Source organism: Miniopterus schreibersii, assembly GCF_964146895.1.
Source record: "Miniopterus schreibersii genome assembly, chromosome: 2".
NCBI classification, from domain to species: Eukaryota; Metazoa; Chordata; class Mammalia; order Chiroptera; family Miniopteridae; genus Miniopterus; species Miniopterus schreibersii.
Window position 1 is genome coordinate 95,705,079 of NC_138102.1, and position 12,021 is coordinate 95,717,099.

Sequence of the window (12,021 nt, forward strand, 5' to 3'; positions counted from 1 at the left end):
GCCATTTAAGGTAACATATTCACAGGTTCCAGGCATTAAGGTGTGGACATCTTTGGGAAGCCATTATTCTGCCTACCACAAATGGGTAGGATTTCAATCAAGAGAGGAGGTAGGGAGAATACATCCATGCCTGGAAAGGCATGAGCAGGATGTGGAGATCGATCTCATGCAGGAAACGGTAACTTTGTTTGCCTGGAAGTCTAGGATATACTCATCTATACAAAGAGTAGAAGGGAATGCCGGCAATACATTTTTTTCTCACTTTATCATGGAGGATATAGACTATCAAAGAGCCTTAGCTTTATTCAGAGGCAATGGGGAGCTCCTGAGGGTTTTGAGCAGGTTTACTTTAGGAAAACTAATGTGGCTTAGAGTTGTGTAGAACGGGTGGGGAAAAGGAGAAACAGAAAGGAGGGGCCCAGTTAGGCCATTGCATTACTATAAAAATGAATGGGAATGGTGACGCTGTGGTCTCCTCTTCAAGGCCAACTCTTTCCTGTGCTGTAGATGGTATCTCCTGGCCTAAGGATGGTAGGTAATAAGTGTATGTCTCCTTAAGTCACAAATTTTGTGGTAATTTGTTACTGCAGCATTAGAACTATCCCATTAAAAATAAGTCTTCCTTTGAGCCCTCGTTCTCCTCTAGCTACGACTTTACCACTTTCCTCCCCTTTCCAACTATATGTCTGAGTCCTCTTTGTTCTTTGCTACCTTAGTCATCACAAATCTCTCCCAGTGAGCTTCTACTCTCGCCAGTCTACCAGGAGAGTTCTTTGCTAAGGTTTCAATGAGTGCCATGTCTTTAAATCCAATTGACAGTTTCCAGCTATCATTTGACTTGACTTTTTAGTATCATGTATCTTTGTTGATCCCTCCCTCCTTGAAGCACCCTTTCTTATGTTTTTATGAAACCACCTTTCCCTCTAGCTCTCTGGCAGGTCCTCTGGCTCCTGTGCAAGGCTCACCCTCCTTTACTTCACCATTAAATACATTTCCTCAGCATTGAAGTCCACTCCCTCTCTCCCTCTGTACTGTCACCTAAGCAAATTCCTCCATACCTTCAACCTCAGTGACCATACAGAGTACGTGCAGGTAACTCAAAAGTATATCTCCTAATCAGATTTCTCCTGAGCTACGAATCACTGCCTAGGAAGGTCTTCATAGCATCTCCATTCACTTCACTCTGTCTCAAAGGATACCTCCAAAAACAAATTTGTGATCTCAGTCCAGTGGATAGCACCCTCGTGCAGCCATTGTAGAACAGAAACCCAGGAGCACTCCCGTCTCCCTTGGTCTGTACAGCCAGTCCATTGCTTTTTCTCCATTTCATCTTTTTCCCATGTGCACTGCTACCATCCCAGCTCAAGCTGCATCACCTCTCTCAACTCCTACAATGTTCTGATCATCATCTTTCCCTCCTTGCTCTCAGCTCCCACTCATTCTCTGCATAGCAGCCCAAGTGGTCTTTTGGAAAGACATCAGATCACATCATTCCTCTCCTTATGACCCTTTCTTGACTTCCCATTGTTCTGAGTAAAAGGGCTAAAATACGTATAGTGAATCAGGAGGCCGTCTCCATCCTCATCTCCGGTCTCTCATCCTCTTCTCCGTTTTCTAGTCACAAGGATCTCTTTTAGTGCCTGAAATGCTGCATCCGGTTCTTGCCCCCAAGGGTGTTTGCACCTGTCCTCCTCAATCCTGGTGTACTTCCCCTCTTCATCTTGTTAATTTCTTCTCATCTTTTGCACCTCTGCTAAAGTGCTTCCTGATTTCTTAGACCAGGTCACACCCCCTCTATTATAAGCTTTCACTGAAAGTTGTGTTTTTCTTTATAGTATTAATTACAGTCCAAAATTTCCATTGGTTTGCAACATTATTTGATTATTGTTTATTCTCCCACTAGCTCCATTCTCACTGTGATAATCCCGGTGCTTAGCATATCTGAGTGACCAACGTATTGAACAAATTAGGTACTGCTGGAGAGGTTGACATGACTGGCATATTGTAAGTGCTCAATAAATATTTATTGAGTAACTATACACATTCCATTTTAGACCATTTTGACTTTGAAAAGGTTGTCAAGCCACAAAAGTAAAGATGTATAGCAGGTGGTTAGAAGTGTGGAAATGAAAATGTAGGATGGGATTTTGTGACTCAGTTTATAACTTTCATTCCTCATGAGTACACCAAAAATTCCTGTTTATGCAAATGCCAGAGAGAAAGGGTAGACTGACGAAAGCAAACTCAAGATTTTGTTTTCCTTTGAAGCCACCTTTCAGTGTAGACACAACCCTGCCCCATTCTGTTGTTCTGTGACCACTGGCCACTGAGATGCTTCCCACAGGAGTACAGCCCTGGTATCTCTTGTCTCTACTTGAGCTTGGTTAATTTTCTCTCACATCTGTGATATCTCCCAAATAATTTTTAGCTCCTCTCTTCTCCCAAGTATTAATGGGACAATACACAATCCCAGAACTATGCCATCTGATCTCCCCCACTTCTGTTTACTCATGCGCTTATTTCTTTAACATTCCCTCTGCATGCCTTAAATACCAGGCTTCCCTATGACTTGTTTCTGCCTTTCCCCTTCCAAGTATCTGTACCTCAAACTGCAGTTCTTCCTTAGCTCTGGGACATTTTTCGATTTCCAACTCCAAACCCAGAAACTCTTGTCCTGAGGTTATTGGCTCTCAAATACAATCTGAATGACTGCTCCCTGACATTTACACATTTCCCTTTGCTCTTTGAAATTTGGCAGCCTGTCTGCCACTGGCCTCCTTCCACTTTTACAGTGAAATCGCCTTGTTGTTATCACGGCTTTCCTTATCGAAACCCATTTATCAAGCATCTGAAGATAACACTCATTTTCTCTTTTCAGATCTAGTTGATAAAACAATACATGGTCTGAAAAGCAACTGTGCAATAACAACCAAAACATTTAGTCGTTAATTTTAAATTAAAAGTTAAAAATAGAACATAAAAGTTTTTCTTTTACAATTACACGATTAAATATTTATTTATTTATTTAATCCTCACTCGATGTTTTTTCCATTGCTTTTCAGAGAGTGGAAGGGAAAGAGAGAGAACGACCTTCATCACTGTTTCTTTTGAGATTAACATTTAAACATTTTACAAGAGTTAATAAAAAGGAAATTTAGTTGTCTTTTAAAATGATAGTAGTCCTCAGCATCAGGGGCCACAGTGTGAAATCAGATTGAGGATTTGGCGTCCAGTATTATCTCAGCTCCGTGTCCCTGCACACGTCCTAGAATAAGCTCCATTGTCCCCAGCGCAAAGGCAGCCCAGCGGCTGAGATGCCACTTGCTAGCGAGTATCACTACACCACTGTGTACACCACAGAGCACTCGGAGTACGCAAAACGCGCAAGGAACCGGGAAAGACTAAGTTAAACCGATTGAATCTGGGCGTTTATCTCACGGCCTCTGTGACTTGATACACTGGCTTGGAAGCTGCGTACCCGTCTGCGCTCACTTTCGGGGGCTGACACCGACTCGATGGTTCCCCGGGCCTGTTAACTTCCTGTCCGCACCCAGGCTGGGGTGAGACGCTCGAGAGACAGCGGCCTTAGGGACAGTGACCGACTCGTACTGGGCGCCGGGCGGGCGGGGACAGCGCCGGGCCGCAGGTGGCGGCGGGACCAGGAAGCGCGGGCGGGGCAGGCCGACCGTGACGCGCGGTCACGTGACGCCCGTGGAATGCCAACAATGTAGCGAATGTCCCACTTGGGTCTGCGCGTCTGAGCGGAGGCACGAGCACCCGGGAAGATGGAGCCGCCGCCGTCCGCGCCGCCGCCCGGGGCGCCCGAGTCTCCGCGGGGCCACCAGCCGCTGCCGCCACCGGCGCCCGGTCACCCGGCGCGCGAGGCCCTGGAGCCGCGGACGAGGGCGCCCCCGCGGCGGTAGACGGCGCCGAGGTGAGGCAGGCGAGCCGGGGCCGGGAAGTTGTGTGCCGGGGCCCCGCCCGAAGCCGCCGCCGCCGCGTCGTCGTGGCCCTGGTCGCCGTCGCGGGCCCGAGTCGGCGGCCGGGAGGTCAGGGCGGGCGGCGCCGCTTTGTTGCGCGGGGCGGGCCGGCGAGGGACAGCGTCCGCGCGGGGCCCGCCTCCGCCGGAGCCCGGGACGCATCCTCTCCTGGGGCCGCGCCGTCGCGTGTCCCCTCCCCCGTCGGGCCGCGCCGTCGCGTGTCCCCTCCCCCTCATCCTGGGGCCGCGCCATCTCCCGTCTCCTCCCCCTTCCTCAGGGGCCCAGCCAGCGCCCCGAATGTTCCCTCCTCACGGCCGCGGCCCGGACTCCGGGTCAGTGGCGGGCTCCGGGGGCTTGGGTCTGGCCGCTGTGACGCGGCCTCACACGACTTAGCCCCACGGGACTCGGGAGGGCGGGCTCCGCTGTGCTCACGCTCTCCCCTGCGCTTCTCCTCGAGCCCTGCTTGGAACAGCGCTCCCGTCGGGGACGTGCCGGCTTGTGCAGGCTCCACTGTCGGGACGGTCCCGCGTCCCAGTGTCCCGGGCGGTGGATCCCGCCTGGGGAGAACACGCCTGCCTGTGCGGGTTAGGGTCCCGAGTCTCCTGCCGCCCACTGTCCGGCGACAAGTCCTTTCTTGCTGGGACAACCGTGGAAGTACACGTTGTTTGTAGGTCTGCTTATGTTGACAAAGTGTTATAAAACTTTGGCATTTTCATCCTCATATGGGACAGAAGTGAGAGTGTTCAGAATGTCACAGGAATCCTGACTTAAAATGATTTAACCTTCACTTATAAATCACAGCGTGCATTTGGCAGGTAAAACCCAAGGACCCAGCAGTGCTTTTCCCAGAGCAGTCGGGATATGTATATTTTTACTTTTATTTTATTAAAAAGTATGTCTTTATTGATTTCAGAGAGAGGAAGGAAGAGGGAGGTAGAGAGAGAAACATCAGTGATGAATCATTGATCGGCTGCCTCCTGCCTGCCCCATACTGGGAATCTAGCTTGCAACCCCCTTGCATGTACCCTGCCCCGAATGGAGCCCGATCTCCTGGATCATAGGTCAGTGCTGAACCCCTGAGCTGGCTGGAGGATATGTACATTTTTAAAGTAGAGTTATTCCACATTTTACCAGGAAACATGAATGTACTAAAATTTGAATGGAAAGTCACAAAATGGGTGTGATCTTCATACAGCTATTACCTTAACATTTTTTTTTTAAATCCTCACCTGAGGATATATTTTTTCCATTGCTTTTCAGAGAGTGGAACAGATGGAAGGAGGAGAGAGAATGAGAAAGAAACATGGATAGATTGGTAGCACCCCCACATGCCCCAACAAGGGCCTGGAGATCCAGCCTGCAACCCTGGGACCTGCCCATGGCTGGGATCAAACCCCGGACCCTTCAGTCCCAGGCTGAGGCTCTAATCACTGAGCCAAACCCACCGGGGCAAGGAGGGGCCTTTTAATAATGGAGAAAGTAACTAACAGGTGGCAGGTTATTAGGAAATTTATACTAAATAGACCTGGCTCCATATTTTTAGTAAAATCTCTGCTTCAATCCCTATGTGGTGGGCCACTCTTTCTCAGTGCCAAATCAAGAGACTAAGCTGCTTTATCTTTTATGTTTCTTCTTTAGCAACTGTTGTAATAAGGTAGTAACAGAAAGATCTTCCAAAATAAGAATGCAGACTGTTTAACAAAGCCTATTTTAAATTATTATTAACAAGACACTATATTAGCTTCATACAATTTGGTCTCATTATCCAGGTATATAGAGTGCTGTTTAAAGAATAAATCAGCATTGTTTAAAGAATAAATCAGCATTCTTTTGAAATTAAAGTTGCTGAATATTAATAAATCTCCAAATGTTAAGCAATATAAAGTGGTATCTGAGCAGAAGATGTCATGCAAAATTACTACAGTGAATTACTAGAATCATGGCATTTACCAACTGGAAAAGGGACTCTTCCAGCCTTTCTATCTAGTTTGAAAAGTTTGACTGAAGCGTAAATTGGAGCTGTACATATTTCTTAGCAAATCACAGGGTTGGTGGGAGGGATTTTCCTTTGGTGGGAGGGGACTGTTTTTACAATAAGATGCCTTGTTATTTTAAATGCTGTGTTGTAAATAGCCAGCCCTGGGCTCCTAAATCCCACTGTGTGTGTGGTGGTGGAGTGAGTGTTGACCACTGATAAATTTGCTGTAAACACACAAGAAGGATTTTGGGAAGCTTTGGGGGGGGGGGGGGTGTTCTGTTTTTTCCTGGAAAATTCAGACCAGCACAGTTTTTGAAAGCTCTTTTTATAGTTTATTTCATGGTTATAATAATATGAAACTTCTAAACAGTATTCCTTACTGATTTTTTTAAAACTGTGGGCTCAGAATACAGAAGATAATTCTATGCATTTGCTTTGTCTTGACTGTAAATCTGCTGTAACAAGGAGCAAAATATCCTAATCAGCAGAATGAAGGGTTGAGCTTGATAATTCCTACAGTGACTGACTTCCAGCTCAAAAAATTCTCTGAACTTCCTTCCTTTTAAAAAAGCTCGTTCTTAGTAATTTCTCTCAACATTGGGCCTTCAGATTGTACAGGTTGGGGGTGGGGGTGGGGGTTACCATCACCTTGTATGCTGGGTGGGTGCAGCCTATGAAGTGAGGCTTTATTATGTAGGGCACCTGTGAGTGGCTCCCAGAGTTTGAAGGAAGCCCTGCTTGGGCCACTAGTTTACTACTAGTCAGCAGTTCTCTCAGTACTTTGAAGGCTAATATTATCTGACTTATAGTTTCATTTTGAAAGTATTGTTAAAACAAGGTAATGTTGGATATAATGGCTGTCATGCTAAAATTAGAATGGAACTTTGACATTGCTTTACTGTTTGCCATTCACTGTAGTAAAAATTTATATCACTTACCATCTAGACCGGGGTGAGGAACCTTTTTTCATTTGGATATTTATAACATCATTCACGGGCCATACAAAATTATCAGCTTTAAAATTAGCTATGAGAAAAGCTCCCAGATTTATTGAATTTTGAGTCCCACCTGCAGTTGCCTTGGCAGGGCCAGACCAAATGATATATGGTCTGGTGCTGGATCTTCCCCACTCCTAATCTAGATCGTCAACTTAATTGTGACAGGTGATTTTTTTAAGTTAATTGCAAACCTTTTCCTTATGTGCTAATATTTGACATTCACAGGAATTTTTCTGCAGGCTAAATGAAAAGTCTCATATTTAGTAGCAGTGGTTTATATTTATTGTCAAGTAATGGATACAATATTGTGGCATAGGCATATGCTGTCACCTCTAAATGAATTAGGATGCTAGGGATCTTCTTAAGAACGTAAGTTGGGCCATGGTCTGTGTGGCTCAGTTGGTTGAGCGGTGTCCCATGCACAGGTCACTGATTTGATCCCTGGTCAGGGCACATACCCAGGTTGAGGGTTCAATCCCCAGTCAGGGTGTGTGGGAGGCAACCATTGATGTTTCTCTCACATTGATGTTTCTCTGTCTCCTTCTCCCTCTAAAATCAATAAACACATACTTAAGAAAAAAAAAGAATATAAGTTGGCTTTTGAATGGAGTGTAGGTCTTACTGCCTCCAGGCAGTTATCTTGAGCTGGAATGCTATGGACCAGCACATTCCATTACTAATTAATTTCATCATACCTCATGAATCTCACTCCAGTGTTTTCTTTTTTTAAAAAAGTATATCTTTATTGAGAGAGAGAGAAACATCAGTGATGAGAGAGTCATCATCGATTGGCTGCCTCTTGCAGGCCCCCAACTGGGGATGGAGCCTGCAACTCAGGCATAGTGCCCTGACCCGGAATCGAACCACGATCTTTTGGATCCTAAGTTGATGGGCAACCGCTGAGCCATGCCTGGCTGGGCTCCAGTGCTTTCATTAAGTGGACTCAAATAGTACCTGCCTCCTCCTGAACATTATCTGCCTGTTCATCTTCCTCTTCTGTTTGAGCCTTTTCACAGGAAGTTCCAGATTCCAAGAATAGCTTCACACTTCCTCTGTCAAATCACATCCCTTAGCCTTTCCAATTTTGGTGAAACACTCCTTTCTCTCGGAGATTTTCTCCAAATAGGCACGTGCACTGGGATTCTTTGGAAAGTTACAGACAGTATTACCTCTGTGTTCTGACTTCCTACCTGGGTATACCTGAAACTTGGAGGGAAGGGGGTGCACAGGAGGGAAGGCTTTCTCAAAGAGTGAAAAATCCCTGCTGGGGTCTAGAGTGGAATATGAGACCTATCCTGTACCCTATATCATATGGATATCACATACAGAGGTAATGGAGAATGTGGTGGTTTGCTTTTCCCCCTAGATTGTAAGCTTTTTTTAATCCTCAGCTGAGGATATTTTTTTCCATTGCATTTCAGAGAGAGTGGAAGGGGGGGGGCTGCGAGAGAGAAACATTGATGTGAGACACATCGATTGGTTGCCTCCCATGCATGCCTCAACCAGGCCAGGGATCCAAGCCTGCAATCGACGTGTCCTTGCCTGGAATCAAACCCATGACCCTTTAGTCCGAGGGCTGATGCTCTAACCACTGAGCCAAACCAGGCAGGGCTAGATTGTAAGCTTTATTTAGAGGTGAGACCTGTTCTACCTGGGTGAGACCTCATAATGTCCAGCAGAGTATTTGACCCACATATGGCACCTCTAAACTCACTGCGATGACACTTCATTGGAGAGTTTTCCTGAATTCCCAGAGAAATCTAATCGCTGATTACCCTAGAGATCCTCATTATGAGGGTTAGCCCCCTGTCATGTGGTTTCTGAGCCTGCACAGCCCTGGCAGGTACATCAGCCTAGTGGCTTATGACTCTGACACACTGAAGGCCTGGCCTGTCTTCCTGATTTAGTTTCATCTTTGCTAGGTAATTATAGTAAGGATATGATTTAAAGATTAACTGGAATTTTAGGTCCAAGAAATTCTGTTTTTAAAAACGCCAACAGGTGCAGGTCCTGAGATACACAGGTTTGGTTGGTTCCTTGGTTGGTGCTTGATTGCGTTTGGCAGCCAGTGTGGGTTCATGAAGCATTAAGAGAAATTAGAATAAAAATTCTTGAACATTTGATTGCATTTTCTAGGATTGGATTGAGAACTAGGATTGGGTTGGGTAGGGCCAAGTTAAGGGATGCTTAACATACTGCTCTCATACTGTTTTACATGAGCCACCTATGTACACTAAGTGTAGGATTTAGTACTTGTCTCAGCTCCAAATTTGAAAATGAGGTGTTTTGTTCTATGAGTTGTGTTGCAGTCTTAAAGTTCCAGTGTCTTGAAGTTTCTTTTAAAGTATATTTAAATTAGTTGATGATACCAAAGAAATGTCCAAAGTTTATTTTGCTTGATACCCTCATTTTTAAAGTTCACATCAATGAGGCCTTATGGTCATATTTATAAAATTTGTGATGAAAGGAAATTTCCATTTGTTAACTCTTATTAAAATGATATAGTAATGCCTGGCTGGGCGTGGCTCAGCGGTTGAGCGTTCACCTGGGATCCAGGCAATCGGGCTTTGATTCCCGGCCAGGGCACATGCCCGGGTTGTGGGCTCGATCAATGACTCTCTCATCATTGATGTTTCTGTCTCTCTCTCTCCCTCTCCTTTCCTCTCTCTGAAATCAATAAAGGTATATTTAAAAAAAAAAAGATATAGTAGTGTGTTAGAGTAGCTCATCTCCAGCTGTAATCTTAATTTGACTGATGAGTATTTTCATGAAAAACCTTTCAGAAGTTCATAATTTGGCCATGAAAGCCACTGTCTTAAAACTAAAGTCTAAAATACAAGGTCTCAAGCTGAGAAAATACTTTCATTCTTTATGAGACCAAGGAAAGCTTCATCCTTTCCAAATGATTTGGGCAAGAACACAGTTTGTCCATAGGTACTATTTTATATATTTACTTAAAATGGCAGGGACAATACCTCTGGTATTCCTAGGATCAGTGCATCCTATAAGACGAAGGAGATGGAAAGAAAATGAGAACAGGGCATGGTATCCTTTTCCTCTCTCCGCACAAGGAGCCCTCCCATGGTGGGCTTATAGGATGTCACTGAATAATTCTTCAAACTTTTTTGTATGTTTGAAATTTTTTATTGTAAAGTGTTGGTGGGGGAAAAAGACACCAGGACATCTGATCTAGATTCTGTTTAGGGGAGCATGGACTTGGTATTTCTTGGTTCAGGCATAAACACACACATCAGCACAGAAATGTGGTATCACCTGTGCTGGTTGGTTTTATAACTGCAATGTTTGTGAGACACGTGGGCTTCAAGAGTGGGACTCTGCAGAAGCCGCTCCCCACTATATGTTTCAACGTCCTAACATGGAGGTGACAGTGCGTTAGGGAGGGTGTGTGCAGTACATGGCAATTTAGGCTTCCCTCTGCCAGGGGACTTTGTACCCAGTCCAAAGGTCCAGTCTTTTCATCATGTAGCTATGTTTGTAAAGGAAACTATTGTTCAAACACTAGTTAGCTAGATGTGAATAGTTAGGCAACTTATTTTCCATTTTAAAAATCAAGGTCACATATACATAATATCATTTTAACCATTCATAAGTGTGCAGTTCACTGGCATGAAATACATTCACATTACGGCTGCAATCATCACCACATTCTATACTCAAAACTTTTTCATCATCCCAAGCAGAAACTCTGTACCCATTAAACAGTAACTCCTTATTACCTCAGCCCCTAGTGATCTCCATTTCACTTTGTCTCTATGAATTTGACTGCTCTGGGTGCCACATGCAAGTAGAGTCATACAGTCTGTGTCCTTTAGTATCTGGCTTATTTTACTGAGCATAATGTTCTCAAGGTCCATCCATGTTGCAGCATCATAGTTATCAGACTATAATAGTTACATGTAAACTTCACTTAGGAACATTTCATTTGGACCTGCATCCTAAATATCAGAGAGAGCACTGCTACTGCCCAAGTGCCTTATGCATACACAGTCATGTAATACTCAGTGCTCTCCTGTGTCACCATTTTATTTTATTTTATTTTATTTTATTGATTTTTAGAAGGAGAGGAGAGGGGGAGAGAGAGAGAGAGAGAGAGAAACAATGTGAGAAACAAACAGTTGCCTCCCGTACTCGCCCCAACCAGGAATCGAACCCACAACCTTTTGGTGTATGGGATGATGCTGCAACCAACTGAGCCACCCGTCAGGACAGCAATACCTTCTTTACATTGCCTTGGTGGCAGGGTTTATGACTGGTTTAGGATTGGAGGGGACAGACTCACAGGGGTAGGTGATTTCATGTGTTCATTCAACAGATGCTTCCTGGGTTTGTGGACCTGTGTGACAGGCAGTGAGTAGGTGCTCTTGCCCTTATGGAGCTCGAAGTTCTTGTGATTGAAGGGGAAACAGGCACATCAATCATGTCACACTGTACTAGTGCTGCTGTGGGGGAGGATTGAGAGTGAATAGGGCTACTAAGATGGGGTGGGGGGATGGGGGCAAGAAGGCCCTTTTGATGAAGGGCTTTTTAAGCTGAGAATTCCGGGAATATAAGTGAGTCCAGCAGGGAGGGAAATTTGTTTTGAGTGGAGAGAACCATCTTGCCAAGTTCCAGAGGTAAGGGAGAATTTGGCACCTTTAAACTTGCCCAGGGTCACCCAGATTGAACCTGGTTCTGGTTGTTTGGAAGGCACGCAGCTCCTTGAAGCTCAAATGCTGCTCAGGACAGTACCTTGGGCCTGGCTGCAGGCAACTTTCAAATAGTAAGTCTAATGATTTCAGCTTTTCCTTTCTGCTTTTCTCTCTTTCAAGATGAAAGAAAGATACTTTAACTTTTTTTTTTCTTTTCTGAATTTTAGAGAATGTTTATTAAAGCTGGGGACAGTGAAACAAGAAAGGGCTGGGGAAATGAGCCTAGGCTGGTCTGCTTTGGGTCACTAAGAAGCCAGAGAAAAGGGAGCCTTGGGGACAAGTTTGGGGGTGTGCCTGGGGTAAGCTGCCTCTGCCAGTACTTTAACTTTTTAAACATTATCACGCAGTCATTTAAA

The 12,021-nt window shown here is 45.0% G+C and overlaps 1 protein-coding gene across 1 annotated transcript in view; it reads left to right on the forward strand.

Moving 5' to 3' along the window:
- The first annotated feature begins 3,689 nt into the window (after positions 1 to 3,689).
- Positions 3,690 to 12,021, forward strand: part of LATS2 (large tumor suppressor kinase 2) — a 77,429-nt gene continuing 69,097 nt past the window's right edge. The window contains exon 1 of the mRNA XM_081128373.1: positions 3,690 to 3,934. The gene's annotated coding sequence lies outside the window, so the exon portion shown is untranslated. The remainder of the gene's footprint in view (positions 3,935 to 12,021) is intronic.